General features: G+C 40.1%; 1 protein-coding gene across 3 annotated transcripts in view; it reads left to right on the forward strand.

Annotated features, from left to right (window-relative positions):
* Positions 1–2,560: 2,560 nt before the first annotated feature.
* Positions 2,561–17,187, forward strand: part of LOC115156994 (tenascin-R) — a 136,564-nt gene continuing 121,937 nt past the window's right edge. For all 3 annotated transcript variants that reach the window (XM_029704820.1, XM_029704822.1, XM_029704821.1), the window contains exon 1: positions 2,561–2,859. The gene's annotated coding sequence lies outside the window, so the exon portion shown is untranslated. The remainder of the gene's footprint in view (positions 2,860–17,187) is intronic.

The following is a 17,187-nucleotide window of genomic DNA, read 5'->3' on the forward strand; positions in this document are numbered from 1 at the left end:
GCAAGCCAGCAGTGGTATGCAGGGTGGTATGCTGCTAAATGCCCTTCCCTATAAGCGTGCTGAAAATCTGTTGTTAATTTGTTTACCATGAACGAGCACTGTATCTGGTCAAACACCATTTTTTCCAAAAGTTTACCAAGGGTTGGTTACAGGCTTATTTGTCGGCTGTTTGTGCCAGTAAAGGGTGCTTTGCTATATTTGGGTAGAGGAATGACTTTTGCTTCCCTCCAGGCCTGAGGGCACACACTTTCCTGTAGGCTTAGATTGAAGAAATGGCAAATAGGAGTGTCAATATCGTCTGCTATCATCCTCAGTAATTTTCCATCCAAGTTGTCAGACCCAGGTGGCTTGTCATTGTTGCTAGACAACAATAATTTTTTCACCTCTTCCACACTCAGTTCACGGAATTTAAAATGACATCGCTTGTCTTTCATAATTTGGTTAGTTATGCATGGATGTGTAGGTTCTGAATTAGTTGTTGGCATGTCCTGCCTAAGTTTGCTAACCTTGCCAATGAGGGCCATCTGATTCAATGATTGACTGAGCCGCGTTTGCCTTTTTGCCTAATCATTTCATGTAAGGTGTTCCAAAGCTTTTTACTATAATTTTTTTATGTAATTTATCTTTTTTTCATATTACAGTTTCTTCTTCTTTTTGTTCAGTTTAGTCACATGATTTCTTAATGTACAGTATGTTTTCCAATCGGCTGTGCAGCCATACTTATTTGCCATTAATTTTGCTTCATCCCTCTCAACCATAAAATTGTTAAATTCCTCATAAATCCACACTGATTTAACAGTTTTTACAATCATTTTCTTAATGGGCGTATGCTTATTAGTAACTGGAATGAGCAATTTCATAAATGTTTAAAATGGAGCGTCTGGTTGCTCATCATTACACACCACAGACCAGCAACTATTCATTACATCTTCAACATAGGAATCACAAAACGTTTTGTATCACCTGTTATACACTATATTAGGTCCAGCCTTTGAAACTTTGGTTTTCCTAGATATGGCTACTATATTATGATCACTACATCCGATGGATCTGGATACTGCTTTAAAGCAGATTTCTGCAGCATTGGTAAAGATGTGATAAATACATGTGAATGATTTCATTCCTGACTGATAACCTGAACCAAGTTGCGGTCACTGGTTACAGTTTTAAGCTTTTTCTTTAGTGGGCAGCTTGATGAATGCCAGCCAATATTTAGGTCACCCAGAAAATATACATTGCTGTTGATATCACATACCTTATCAAGCATTTCACACGCTATCCATACACTGACTGTTAGCACTTGGTGGTCTATAGCAGCTTCCCACAAGATTGGGCTTTAGGTGAGGCAGGTGAACCTGTAGCCATATTACTTCAACAGCATTTGACAGGAGATTCTCTCTAAGCTTCACAGGAATATGACTCTGAACATACACGGCACCACCTCCACCATTGGCATTCCTGTCTCTTCTGAAGATGTTGAAACCATGTATTGCTACCACTGTATCATCAAAGGTATTACCTAAGTGAGTTTCAGAGATAGTCAGTATATGAATGTTATCTGTTACTAGCAAGTTATCAATTTCATGAACCTTGTTTCTTAGGCTACATATGTAAATGTGGCTATTTTCTGGGATTATTGATTGTTTTTATTGCTTTACTGGGAGGCTTATCAGAGGTAGACATGACAGTGATATTTATGTTTGAGGCATCACTACAGACCCTGGTTCAATTACAGGCTGTATCACAACCGGCTGTGCTTGGAAGTACCATAGGGCGGTGCACAATTGGCCCAGCGTTGTCTGGCTTAGGGTTTGGCCGGGGTAGGCCATCATTGTAAACAAGAATTTGTTCTTAACAGACTTGCCTAATTAAATAAAGGTTAAATAAAACAAAATCTGTTTTACGAGATGTTACGAATGCAGCATTAGACCAAGGCTCTACTGTGAGATGAATCCAAACCTCTTCAAGAAAGTGTGGCTATGTCTGATGCCACCAACTGGATTATGGATTATTGTAGATGGTAAATAGAATTTTCCTGTTAGACCTTGTTATGATATTCAGAACGTATCAGAATTGTCCAACTAAGTGGTAAGACCTTAGTGGTGAAAGGGTAAGCTTCAACTTCACGACACTTCAACCACAACCTTTAAAAAGTTCACAACCATCATCATTCCACTGATATATCCCTCATGGGGTTTTAATCAATTTTCTTGTCAGTCGGGTAGAAGCATCAATGAGTGTTTGTTCACCTCTGTGTATAGTTATTTGGTTATGATTGCCTGCTGAAACATGAATTCACATTTCTGTTACAGAATATTTTCTTGGAGGCAGGGGTCCTGCTGCCTGCTGACAGCCCTGGTTGCACTTAGTTCTTCAGATGTATCATGCGTTTGCCCAGGCACCCTCCTGCCTCCCCTCCCCTTGTCAACGTGTGCTGAGCTGGGAGAATCATGGTGAGACGGCTACAAGCAGTGTCTGGAACGCCCACTAGGGGCTGCACTAGTAGAGGAACAGCACAGAGAGATCAATACAGCACAATGAGAGAAAGCAAGGCGAGAGAGAGACAGAGGCAGAGAAAGAGAGCAAGAGCGAGAAGTATACATTGCTCAGCTTCCCCACTGCAGCCGTGAGAGGCAGAGAGAAAGGAGAGCTCACAACTGAGCAGCCGTAGTAACAACGGGGCTGACAGATCGATACTTGGCTGAGAGATCGATATAGTCGCCAAAAGACGCTGGGAGAGTGAGAGAGAAACCTCTTGGAGATCAGTGTAGAGTGAGGGAAAGGGACCGGCACCAGAGGGAAGATAGAGATAAACTGAGGCAAATTTAAATTGTTCATCTGGCTGATTTCTCCAACTGGGTAAGTTACACTGCATGTTTAAATTATGGTGAAATGTATGGCAGGTGTAGCTCCTTTCCTGGCGGGGGTTTGGTTGAGGGGGGCAAGGTAACAAAATAATAGGGGGGCTTTATATCAATCAAAACATAACGATGAGAGCAGATGGGCCACAACAATATAAGGCTAATGACCCCCAAGCAGGGACTAAACAGTAGACAATATCAGGAAACTAAAACCCTCTAATGTTTTTAGACTTTGATGAAGCACTAGAGCAATTTCACATCTTAAATTCAATGATACAGATTCAATTTAACAGGCTATTATTCAAACAATGAAACATTTGTTTTTCTGAAATTCAAAAGAACCTGCATATCATAAAAAAAATCTGTATTGTTCATTAAACCTTTTTTTTACACCTAGTATGCTGCTCCTAGTTAACCTATATCATATTATATGGAAAAAATGTTATAAAAACAATAAATCTATTCTCTATTATTACAAAACCTTATCTAACAATGTTCAATTGATCACTTATGTGTAACATGTATTGAATACTGTAGATGTATAGCTTTTATCTGTGTGCCGTGGATACAATATGAGACATACTCATAACTAAGTTAATGGCAACCAAAGTTTTATGTCTCATTTGTGTTTTTAACCTGTTTTGGGGGAACACCATGAGCATAATATCACTATGTGTCTCTAATTATTACAAGTATTTCCTTTTTAGTATTCCCTTTATTAAAGTGTCACACATTTCACACTTATTCCAAATTACGCTGGATTCTGAGGCTTCTGAATGGATCACTTAGCAAGAAAAGCAGGGATTGTCATTTACAGATGTAGGATCTTAATTTGATCCGCCTGTTGCAGAAAAACGTGTAGTGTATTTGAGGTTTAAAAAGGCTTCTCAAGTTTGTAATTTCCACTTTTCGTTTCAGACTTGATTTTCCCTTACAAAAAATGTATCAACTTCTACAAAAAATATCCATTAATTTATAATCCACATAATAATTCACATATCCTGTTGCTGCAGGATTATTTTCCTGCTCTAGCAAACTGGCTCAAAATAAGATGCTATATGTCAAATATTTACATAATTTTTCTTCAGAAAATATCAAAGGAACTCAATGTTTCATCTGCTGTTTACATGTGTGAAAAATATTAGTGCCTCATGTCAAAAACTCCTGTCTTTTAAGTTCTGCTTAACAGCAGATCTGTTAACCACCTAGTCACTGAGTCTGGATCACATTGTTGTCTGAACCTAAATCACTGCTATCATTGTATTTTTGTTTATTTCTCCAATTCAAATCTTAGACAAGTATTATTGCTGTTTAATTTAAAAAAAATACTGTGTATACATCCAATTATTTTGTAATGCTGTGATAATCAGATAAGGATGTCATGGTGTGGTGTATCTCGATCTCCAGAAATAATATGTTTATCTCATGCTGTTCTTTTTTAAAATATACACGGCTATATATCTGCTGTTCCACTCGACAGCATCACCCAGCGAAGGTTATTGTCATAGATTTCAGGTGTCTAATTTGTCGAAGTCAGCTGAGCATATTCTCCAAGGGGCAGAGAGTTGGGGGTTTGATGTTAGATATTGTACTGATATTATAATCTGGTGAGGGGGTGTCCTAGGACCTACCTTATCAGATGATTTACAGTGTACAGAAATCTCACACCAATGCAAAATACCTCTGTTGGTGCTGTCACTGTTGTGACTGTGAGATATAATTTGATAAATTGTGGTGCCGAGAAAGTCTGGAGGTATAGAGTAATCTTTCTCTGTTGAGAGATATCATTTGGTTATTTTAGGCACTACCTCGTGCTGTGTGCGAATTGGATATAGACTGGATGTTAGTCTGGAGGTAGAAAGTAATCAGTCTTAGGATTCATCATACCTTACAGCCTCTCAACTCCCTTCTCCCCCGTGGCCCTGCGTCATTAGCCTGAGCCATGCTTTCAAAGGTTTTCCAAAGTCTCAAAATGTACATACCATTCTCTCTATTTCACCCACGGTTACATCTAGCTTGCTAACCATACAGTGTTCAATGAATGTGAATATGTGTAAAATGGCTGGAAAATCACAAGGCATAATATGTCTGTGCCATATGTTAAGAGAATTGATAGAAAAACATAGTAACCAATTCCTTATGGAGTTTTTTTCCATGAATCATACTTAGAAATAGACTCATTCATTAGGTTAGGTAACAAATATTCACATCTTGCTCTTTCTCTTTTTCCCTTCAGTTTATTATACTACTCTAGAGCTCAGGACCGTTTTTTTTTTTTGCACTCTATGTGAATAATTAATATTTACCGGAGTGCCAATGGGTAGCCAAACAACACGATTATGTTAGTCTATGTGGTAATTAAAAATGTACATAATATTTCAATCCTGGGGATTTAGTTCCCTGTTGCGCCCAGCAGTGATTGTGTTAGGGAACTTTCCCCCATTACTCCTCATTATTCAGCATTCAAATGGAGATATTTCAATAATTTGCATCATCAATCAGATAATATATTCAAACAAACAGAGCTGCCAAAACATACCAATAGCCAGATCCACCAACATCTGTATCATTGTGTTTGTATTAGGCTCCTGTAATAAATATACTGACATTGTGATTAACAGCTTTTTGAACAACAGAGCAACTGAGGACTGATTGTCTCTGGTTCCATCTATCATGAAATCCCATATTAATAAGGCTTAAAAAATATATATATATATTCTAAAACTTAAAATCAAAGGTCATTAGCTAATGACAGTGGATGCATGCAATGCACAATGATGATGATTCATTGCTATGTGGATGCCCTGGGATATTCTACATCTTCCACACACAGTCTTGGTCATTCCTTTGTGGTCATCATGGTCCATTCTGTCATATTCTCAATCTGTTTGATAAATGTTCTATTGACCCTGCACTGATTTGTCTCCACCCCTCGCTGAGAAAGCCACACAAGCATTTCCATTTCACAATATCCGAGTATAGAAAACAGAAAACACAGAAACAGAAACACACAGACTCAGGCTGATGCAAATCTTCCTACCTACACAACCCTCTGTTTCCGTGGTGAGAGATAGAGTTAGAGCCCTTTTGAAATGTACAATGTCACTTATTATTATGCAGCTGTGGTAGCATGGCTTTCTCTCCTCGCCAGTGGGGGGAGTTAAAGTGCATTGGCTTGTAGCGGTAGCCAGGCTTCTGGCATGTGGAGAAAAGCTCTGGAGACTGTCCTCCGGCGCAACAACGCACTAGTGTTGAATTTAGACCATGACCGTCTTCATTAATGCGTTTATGATGAATATATGAATTATGCAGATCTTATCAACGCTGTTTCTGTTTGGCTGGCTGCATACAGTAGGAACGTTCTGGGTGTGTGTGTGTGTGTCATCTATTCGAAAAGTCTGCATGCTTATTGAGCACAGAAACAATACCAGACTCAGATAAACGTTAAGTGACAGTGGGCGAGCAACAAGTCAGCAGTTTGGTGGTCGGAAGTCTGATCCGGCAAGATAGATTCTGACTGCCCACAGTTTCCTTTGAATAGCAGTGCTGAGCAGAGAAAATCTGCAATCGATGGAGGGCTAAGAAAGTCCACTTATATACTACTCACTGACAAAGAACATTTGTCTTATCAGCTCTGTTTGATCATGCCTGAGCTAACCGGCAATTGATTATGCCATAAACCCGGAGGAAATGGGGAGAAAAAAACATCATAAATCAAATATGATTTACAGTAGCTGGACAGGAGCTTTTGATTAGCTTTAATGCTCCTCAGATTCACAGTGTATTACTGCTTGTGTAGATAGAAAGCCCAGAGAACACTAGAACGAAACAGCAATCAAAAGTTAGGAGGGATGATGATGATGAAGACCATCCATTTTCAGCTAAAAACTATTTGAAAGATAGGCCCACATTCGTTTTTCTTCTTTTTGCTATTTTGTTAAGAAACTTCTAAGATCAGACGGTAGAAAGTATAGTATGTAGACATATACTCTTTATATTTGTTGAAGTATTTTTTTATTTTGATCTTCACACGGATTAGGTCATCAGCCCAAGTTTGGCATCATTTCTGTGTAGCCTACAATAGGATGCTTCAAATAAATCATTTTGTGGAGAAGATACAGTATCTCTTTTACAAGCATTTGTCTAAGCAATTTAATTTTTATCCACCTTTCCTCCTCCAAACGTAAGGGAACGAGGAGGGCCATGCTAATGACTTCTCATTAGTGGGATGGGAGATTGAAACTGAAACTGGATTTCTTCCATTTTCCACTGCGTCCATTATGCTGGTGTTATACTTTCTTCCTTCTTGATCCCTGGTCTGTTCTGGGAGATCACCTGCAAAGGTTTCCAACTCTTAGCTATACTTCTTCTCTGAATCAAACCTGTTTTTAAATACCAAGTGTGAAGAGCAACAGAAACAGGATGTTTGCTGTAGACCTCTGGTCCATGCAGCATCTCCAAGGAGGAGGCAAGCTTAAAGTTCAGTCTCGGCACTCCCCAGCATGCAATGCATGATGTTCTTAGATGTAAAGATATCTACCCAAGAGATACCGTAGCTGAAGGGTAAATATGTTTGGGGTGTTTAGATTCTCTTTCTCTTCTTATCTGTATTGCAGTATCAGATGCTACTTCCTAATAGCGTGTAGACAAATACCCAGCATGGAAGCACAGCTGTATCACTTCATTGCTTATCTAAATCTATATGTGCTTTAGGCCTATATAATGTGCAAACCAATCAGGATGGCACTGCCACTGACCCTCCCAAGTTAATTGATATGTGATTAAGGACTAAAGTAACTATTTGTTCCAGCAATTAGAGAGAAGGGTATCATTAACCTAATATGTTCTTATAGGTCACACATTTCCCATTCTAAGCACATGCACGCACAAAGTCACGCATGCACGCATGTACGCACACACGCACGCACACACAAACAAACAGCAATTGTTCCATTTATCACACTAGCCATGGTACAAAAGTATGCAGGGCATTTAATTTGCTAGCATAATTTGAGTTGTTTCTATTTTTAGCCCCAAAAAGCTAAAATAGACGTATCCTAATGAATCATATGTAGAGGAATAAGCAATTAGCAGAATACACCAGGGTACACTGTCTTTGTTGTCTGCAGTATTTTGTTACATACTTATTTTGGAAATGTGTTTTATTTCAGGTAGTGGCTGCCATTTACCCTTTGAAACCGCCTCTGTGTGCTATATGCTTAGTTTGCTTACACTAGTGAATCCTGTCAGGGGGCTTTCATTGTCGATGTCAAATCCTTATTGCCAAAGGACACTGTGTACAACAAATGTCTGTGTGGTTTACTGTGCCTGCATCAGAATGGACAATGACAAGCCAATGTGGAATAGAGTTATCACTATCCCCTGTCCAGTCTTCATGTTTCTACTGTCTACAGTGTTGTTTCTTCTGTGTCTACACTGTTGTTTCTTCTGTGTCAACACTGTTGTTTCTACTGTGTCTACACTGTTGTTTCTACTGTGTCTACAGTGTTGTTTCTACGGTTTCTACTGTGTCTACAGTAGACTATTGGAACAATTAAAAGCTACTGTATTAATAATTTTGGGCTTCAGCAGCGTCAGAATGGCTTGATACAAAGGACTTCCTGATGGCTCTTGGGCAGTGGTAATAATTACAGCTGTGGCGCTGATTAAATTCAACCAATAATTAAACAAACATCATTGAGAGCCCAACAATTACACTTTTCTCTAGGCTGCCTCACTCCCATCATCCTGCCTTTATGCCTGCCTGACTTTCTGGCTTTCCATCCCCCTGTAGCTATTGGCAAGTTAGATAATTTTAATTCCAGTTAGACAGTGGTCGGACACATTGATATTCCGTGCTTTGTTGACAACCTTTACCTTCCTCTTGCTAGTTGAGACACGGATCAAAAAAGCAAACCTCATCTAAGAGGATAAATGAGGTTTGCTTGTGTTGGTGGTCTTTCAGTCGCTAGTTCTCCCCATCTGTGCGGGCAGATGGAGGACAGCTCTCACATAGCTATGTCTGCTGCCAACTCCTCTCCATCCTGCTCTATAGTTAAAAGGAAAGGAAGACTACTTCTCAGCATCACAGCTTCACCAGTATCTGTGTTTTGAGAGCCTGGTCATTATCTATCAACCCTGCTTGTTTCACTTGCTCGGTCAGTGGTGTGGTGATTGTTCTGCTGAGGATGGTGAAAATTGATGTGCACTCATCGCAAAAGAGAGCTTCTGAAGCTGAAGCTTTAACATTGAGATACAAACAAATGTTGGTTGGCATAATATTTGAATAGATGGTAGTTGTGGAGGGATGACAATGCTTGCTTAAAAACTTGAAAAGTGTTACCGTGGGTATTCAGAGCTGGAGAGGGAAAATCCATATTTTTGTTCTCTTGGTGACCACAGGTGAAAATATAGTTGGCTTTATTGTCTGAAAACACATTCTGTGTTGCATGATATTCAATACTTCTTGCTGAAAGCAGCAGGTTTTTGTAGAAAACCTGCAGCAGTAATCACTGAGGCATTGTAGATAACTGACCTTTGACTAGTTTGTCTAGAATAACTGTCTACTGAACAACATCCATGTCTTGTGTATTCTGTTGCTTCCCCAACTTTCAAACTGGCTAAATGAACTTAAAAAGCATATCATACTGAAGTGGTTCTTATGATCTATGAAATCTAACAAATAAACCTCACAGTAGTTTGCTACTGTGAATGTGAGCAAGGACACCCTCTCCTACTCCATAACAGAGAACATGCTGTTGTACTTCTCTTTAAAGCAGATTCAAAGGCTGGATGATGTCACACCTCCCACTTCCAGTCTGATCATCAGCATTTAAAACCAGTCACACCTCCTCTAGTCAGTCTGCATTCATATTTCTCATTACATGAGCCAGTTCACCCAGAGAGATCACACAATGAGCTATTCTTCGCCCCAGCCCAGCATTCAGTCAGTGGTGCACTGCAAAGGGTTTTCATAGAGGAGAGGAGGACATTGGGACTGGCATGGAGCTTTGTTCCAATCAAGCTATTTGGACAAATGTCAGACCAGCCTCAGAGAAAGAGAACATCGTTCACAGATCCAGTAAGACCAGCTTCAGTGAATAGAAGATATAGCAGTCCACTGGTAAAATACTTAGACATAGATGTTGAATATATGGATTAAGTTAAGAATTTATTTTGTGAAGTCCTTGGGAGCTAGTGAAATAAAATAGCATTTCCACTGATTTCACTCAATATCCGTTTGACCTCAATGTGTATTGACTTTGTAGACTGAAGTGAGACAGTTAGGGCCCAGAAAAAAATACTACGACCTTTACAATATTTCCTTAGACATCATGACACACACCAGGCATTTAAACGCCACAACTTCTCAAATTCCTCCCCACGGAAAGCACTGGGTTGTTCTCAAATAGTGTCTCTTCATGCGTTGAGGTAGCACAGGTCAAAGAACATGATACTGGACTGATGAAGTAGTTCTGTTGTTGAATAATTGACCAAGCAGTTCCCTCAAATTTAGACATATTAATCAATGAGGTACAAATTATAATGTTTTAACTTATGGGTGATTGTTCATATGATGTGTAGGCATACTTATTATTTGTGGAATAGGCTTCTGGAATTATTGAAAGTGTTGGTAACCAGACATTGAAATCAGCATGCTGAAAGAGAGAAGTCTGTCTATGACGATAAGACTGCAACCATTTCAGAGTAGGCTGCAATTCTCTTCTCGCTAGCTTGGGATGTCCTAAAATGAGGATCCCTTTGAAGTGTGATAATTCTAATTGGAATTGGCATAGCAAATGAAAAATAAAGGCATGCTAAGACATCTAAAACAAAACTGTTGTATGGGGAGAAAATGATATATTAGACAATAAGACAAGAAAGGTTAATTGGCTATTTTCTTTTCCAATTATCAGCATGAGTAATGTAAAAAATACATCAAAACAATAGCTGGTCTATACTATTTGTTTAACATTGCATATTGCATGGTGCTGAATTGTTTACTCCCTATGTTTACCGACCATAGTCGCTCTAGCCAGCAATACTAACCATGTCCAACTGCTTGTCCATTAATTGGTGAATGTTCCAGAGAGGATGTGGAAGCAAGGAGCCATGAAACGAATTAGATAAATGTTTTCTGCGAATATTTAAAAAGGAATGCATGAACCTTATTGAGGCATTCATGCTTGAAATTGGGTAAAATCACATATTGGGAGGTACATGTAAGATCCCATTCGCTCCTATTGTTAACGCTGGAACATTTACCTTTGTCCTCTCTTGTAAGACATGTATGAGGAAGAGTCTTTGGTCTGCATCCCAAATGCCACCACATTCCCTACAGTATGTAATGCACTACTGTTGACCAGGGCCCATGGAGCTCTGGACAAAGTAGGTTACTATATAGGGAATAGGATGCCCTTTGGAACATAACCTGGGATGACAAACCCCCCCCCCCCCCCCCACCACCTCCCAACCCCCACCCCCGCTGCATTCTAAAGCTCTTCAAAGGTCAGTGATTTTCCCATCCTGTCTAGAATTTTCAATATACCTGTATGTCAGAGAATAATATAATATAGAATCCTATTGGAGTGAGGAGACAATAGTATAAGAATATAATGGGATGGGAGGAAAATAGCTTTAGTGTTTCTATCTACTCCCTCCCCTCACAGCAGGATGGCTATGTGGTGTAGGAGAGCTTTAGAGGGAGTGTACGTCTCATGTACCTGTCTGTTGGGTTTCTCTTGTAAATATGTCATAAAGATATATATCACACCTTAATATTTTATCTTCATACATTTTGTTAATTTAGAATTGTCTACAGGCCATATAACTCCCTTTATTGTTCTGTCCTCACGAGATTGCCTTTTTAATCTGGATGGTGACATGTAGTGTCAACTTTCGCGCTTTGAAATCATTCAATGTGACAATTTAACAGTGTCAACTCAAATGAGAGTAGCGCAGCATACCCATGGCGCAATTTAGCCAGAGGAATTGTAACAATCGATGACTTAACCTGAAATTTGCCAGTAATTCCCGGGTTAGATTCCCGGGTTAGACTTAACCCAGCACGTTAATGAAATGTTGTTACTACATTGTTATTACACAGGTAACTAAGCAACTTCATGTAAAATATTATAAACACAATACCTGCATGAAAACAGGTGAAATATGAATCAATAATATTGATGTGTTATTGTGTTCCAGATAACACTATTGTCTCAGACAGTGATCAAGTAAAAGCTCAGAACGCACAACAACGAAGTGAAGCAGCACTCTTCACAGTACCATAATTAACATTTTTACAGACGCTCTTATCCAGAGCCAGTGCCTTGCTCAAGGGCACATCAACAGATTTTCACCTAGTCAGCTCGGGATCCAAACCAGCGACCTTTCGGTTACTGGCCCAACCTCTTAATCACTAGGCTACCTGCTGCCCTAATAACACATGATTCCTACACTTCATCACAACCATGACTTAATGCAATTTCTATTTGCATTTTTCAACTCTTGATAGGCGTAGATAAACGTCTATCTTCAAATCCCTGCGTTTGTCGCAGCTCTCACACATCCAAAACGTTTAACATCACAAGTTTAACAGAAATCCGTGTCCACATTTGAATACTAATTCCCTTGTTCTTTTGTGTGAGGCTGCTGTTAGTCACAGCCTGTTTGACGCCACCGCTCCTCTCGTTGACCGGCTGGACCTACAAGTGCCAAGAGTCAGTCGCTCTCCCAGACTGAGGCGTGCCTTAACATCCCGGGGCCCTGGGCTGACAACACAGCCGCTCAAAAGCCAATCCATGTTTTTGTCCACCTTGGCCGAGACTAGGTGCTCCCATTTATCCCTTTGTGTTGTTAATACTCTACCAACTAAGCAGGATGTTTTTTGAACACTTACACTGCTCTAGTTTCTAGTTACTTAATTAATTTTGGGGCCACTGACTGCTCCAGCACAAAGTTGGCCCATGCCAGGCATATTGCAAAAACAACAAAAAGAAGTCCTTGTTCACTGTGCCATATCTGTCAAGTACTGTATGTATGTGCCAGTATGGTGGATGGGGGTGTTAGCATCCCCATGCTAATACCAGTGTTCTACTTCTCCTCTCAGAGGTGTTTCCAGCTGGGATAAAAGACAACACCAGTGTGCAACACAGAATGTGACTGTTTAGCCTATGATAAACCAGGTCTAAATATTAGGCATATAAAGAGATAGGATCTGTATATTCCCATAGTGGTCAGTCAATTCCCAGAGGCTAATTAAGACTGGAAAATATGTCTATGTTTTAGGTCACTGCGATGGAACACAGACAGTAGACTGTTGATGGGCCAATAGGTAGTGGTGTTACTTGCAGCCGCTGTGAGGGGTCGTTAAGGTTTTATCAGTTACTCTCTGGTCTCACTGTGACAAGATAAGTGATTGTCCAAGAATGCCCTGTTTAGAGTGACACCAGATGCTGAGCTGAGGTCGTGAATGAGTGCCTGCATGCGGTCGCAACTGTCTCTACCATAAAAGCTTCCCTGTTTCATTCAGCATTTTCCGTGCCGCATTCACAATAGTAAAATGCATTGTCATGTTCAAGCACTTGACAAGTGCCATTAACAGTTCAAATTCAACCGTATTGCGAGAAAGGTTAATGCATATGGTATACATTGCATCCCTATGGTTATAAAACCTTCAGTGCATCTGTCACTGGAAGGGGAGAGAGGTATGATTAAGTACTAAAACAACCTGAGTGTCTTGACCACTCAGCCCCTCCCCTGGCAGAAAGCAGGTGGCGGAGTGGATTAGTATTCAGTGCAACACAACATGCTCTGCCTTTTGGGAATAGAAATGTGCTCCTGTACTCCCGTGGAGTACGTTATAAGGCTCGTCAGCATGTAGCCTGTAGCTTGCCTCCCCTTTTGGGGAAAAGGATGACTTATCAATTTTCGATTGTTTTTATTAAGGGCTACATAAACAGCACTCTGAGGCCAAGACATTTATGGTAATGAGGTGAATTTTACATAAAAGGTTTAAAAACTTTGCAGTTACAAGCACACAGAAAGTGACCGACCAATGGAGAAAAGCCCTCATAAAATGTTTTTGGGGTGTGATTACGAATGGCAACTATATTCACTAGGTTTTGCATAAAAATGAAGAATTGAGAAAACCACAAATAATGATAGGATAAATTAGAATGGAACATGAATTAATTGAAGAAATATGCATTGTTTCTTTAAAATCCATTAAACCATTGTATTCATTTATTAATGACGTCCATCTCATTTAATCCACCATGTCATTTAAATAAAGTCCAATTCCACATCCTAAATCCCTACAATGCCTCTAAGTGCATTTCTTACGCTGTAGCTAGTTGTCATTTAAACATTTCTGGCATGAATTAATACTATAATGACATTTGTACAGAATTGCAAGATTATGAATGTGTTGAATAATACCGTTTTAGACCCTGTGCATATCGTTAAGCATAGCCTACATTTGTATGGGATTTCATTGGTAGTTGCTGTCACTGGGTAATCAAAACAGAACAAAAATATCAAACTCTTTTTTTTCATTGGCTGGGACATCAGGAGATTATTGGGCTGAAAAGCGACAGTCAGAAACAAAGCTATAAATATTGAGACTTGTTTAAGTAGTTTCCATTTCTGCCTCGGATGTTTTGACTTTGTGACTCCCCCCACCCCCACCCCATGTCAATGTGGTTGCCATGGGAACCGGTCAGGCCGAGATGAAGGGCACATGGGGTGGAGAGGGCCTCTCGAGGCTGCTGGACTCACCGGCTGTGACTCCAGCTCTGTAAATTAAATGTGGTCAACATTGTTCACACTGGTGTGTGGTGGACACACAACACACTCGGGTAATTGCCACACAGCCATGGCTTTGAATTCGAATGTGGGGGGCGGCCAGGACTCCTGCTGTTGTACCCTTGAGCAAGGCAATGAACCTATGAACCTGTGGTGGTCCCTCAGAAAGAATACTTCATCCAGTAATATAACCTCAACCTGCATTTGAATGAGTCTGCGGTATGGTGCAGCCAAATCATGTAGCAAATCATACACTGCCAAGTGATCTGTCCAATTGGCTGGTTCGTAGGGCCTGGGGCAGCTGCACTAATTGAGTGGCGAGCCTTTTGCTGGCTATGGAACAGTACAGTGGCCTTATGGAGCCTGGGCCCAGATCATATCACCTGCTCTAGTACCAGGTCTGCGGTCAGTGGAGTGTTGACTGGGAATTGTATAGACTGGGCTCAGACCATGTAACCTGCTCTAGCACCAGGTCTGGGGTCAGTGGAGTGTTACTTGGCCATTATGTAGGCTGGGCCCAGACTTTTAGAAGAGGGCTAACACACACATACTACCCTGCTTATCCTGTTTGTGCTGTTGGGAGTTACAGCCCCAAAATCAATAGACATTACCATCTGCTCTGGTACCAGGTCTGGGGTCAATGGAGCTTTACCTGGGCTGGCTACAAGAGTAGCGCTAGAGCCAGAGAGCACAGGGCTTTTTAGCCTCTGTTAGGGCCAACCACCATAATTCAGTATGGGCAAAAAGCACCAAGTTATCATGTTATATAGATAAATCTTACCTTGTGGTTCAGCTGTTTCCTTGGTCAGCCACTGAGAAATTGTAACCACCCACGTACATGTGTGAAGTGGTGGGCTGGCTACATCGCCACTTTGCAGCAGCGCCCTGCCATAACGGAGGTTGACACCAATAGAAATAATGAATGTCCTCCATTTGGATGCCGCTGTGTCGGTTTATGACTTTTCGGTAGATGGTGTCAGGGCTCTTAAAGATAAATGGTGGCACTCAAAGTATATTTCTGCTCAACAGGTAAATCATTCCACCTGAGTTACTCTATTTTCTGGGCTGCCTGGGGATTCAATCTGGTGGTGTGGTGCTGTGATTTGACAGGCTAAGGATTGATCTGATTTTAGGAAATGCTATCGTTTAGCCAACATTAAAATGAAGCATCTTTTAAAGGCTTTAACTCTACCATACTGAATTCTCTTTACTTCTGGATGTCCATGTTGCTGTGTGGGTCTCTCACTATTACTGTTTTATGAGGTATGTCTTTTTAAAATGAGATTACCAACATAAGTTTGAGACTTACGGAAGCCCTGAAGCCTAAAACAAAAAAATAAAAGTACCCTTGGAACTATCTCGTTCGAATTATTAATAAAGATTAACTAGTCAGTGGCCACACACCCGTGAGCCCAGGCATCACATTAGGCATCATAGAACCGCCCCTTCTTTGACAGAGAATAAAACCCACTCCTGAAGAAATCCACACCAGACTAGAAAACATGCAGCTGACGCTTCATGTGAAATGGTTTAATTCTTATGGCTTGAATCCCGTTAGCGGGATCGATATGACAGCCAGTGAAAGTGCAGGGCGCCAAATTCAAAACAACAAAAATCTCATAATTAAAATTCCTCAAACATACAAGTATTATACACCATTTTAAAGCTTTACTTCTTGTTAATCCAGCCACAGTGTCCGATTTCAAATCGGCTTTACGGTGAAAGCAAACCATATGATTATGTTAGGTCAGTGCCTACACACAAAAAAACACAGCCATTTTCCAGCCAAAGAGAGGAGTCACAAAAAGCAGAAATTGAGATAAAATAAATCACTAACCTTTGATGATCTTCATCAGATGACACTTATATGACTTCATGTTACACAATACATGTATGTTTTGTTCGATAAAGTCCATATTTATATCCAAAAATGTCAGTTTACATTGACACGTTATGTTCAGTAATATTTCAATTTACAGAAATACTCATCATAAATGTTGATGAAAATACAGTCGTTACACATGGACCTTTAGATAAATGTCTCCTTAATGCAACCGCTGTGTCAGATTTCAAAAAAGCTTTACCGAAAAAGCAATAATCTGAGTACGGCGCTCAGACACAAAAACATGCCATACAATATATCCGCCATGTTGGAGTCAAAAATAGTCAGAAATAGCATTATAAATATTCACTTAACTTTGATGATCTTCATAAGAATGCACTCCCAGGGATCCCAGTTCAACAATAAATGTTTGTTTTGTTCAATAAAGTCCATCCTTTATGTCCAAATACCTCCTTTTTGTTCGCGCCTTCAGTTCACAAATCCAAATTCACGACGCGGAGGTCAGACGAAAACTAAAAAAATCCCATTACAGTTCGTAGAAACATGTCAAACGATGTATAGAATCAATCTTTAGGATGTTTTTATCGTAAATCTGCAATAAAGTTTCAGCAGGAGAAATCCTTTGTCTTCAGAAATGCAATGGAACTGAGCTACCTCTCACGTGAGTGCGCATGGCTG

This window comes from Salmo trutta, chromosome 21, assembly GCF_901001165.1.
Source record: "Salmo trutta chromosome 21, fSalTru1.1, whole genome shotgun sequence".
In the NCBI taxonomy this organism is placed as follows: Eukaryota; Metazoa; Chordata; class Actinopteri; order Salmoniformes; family Salmonidae; genus Salmo; species Salmo trutta.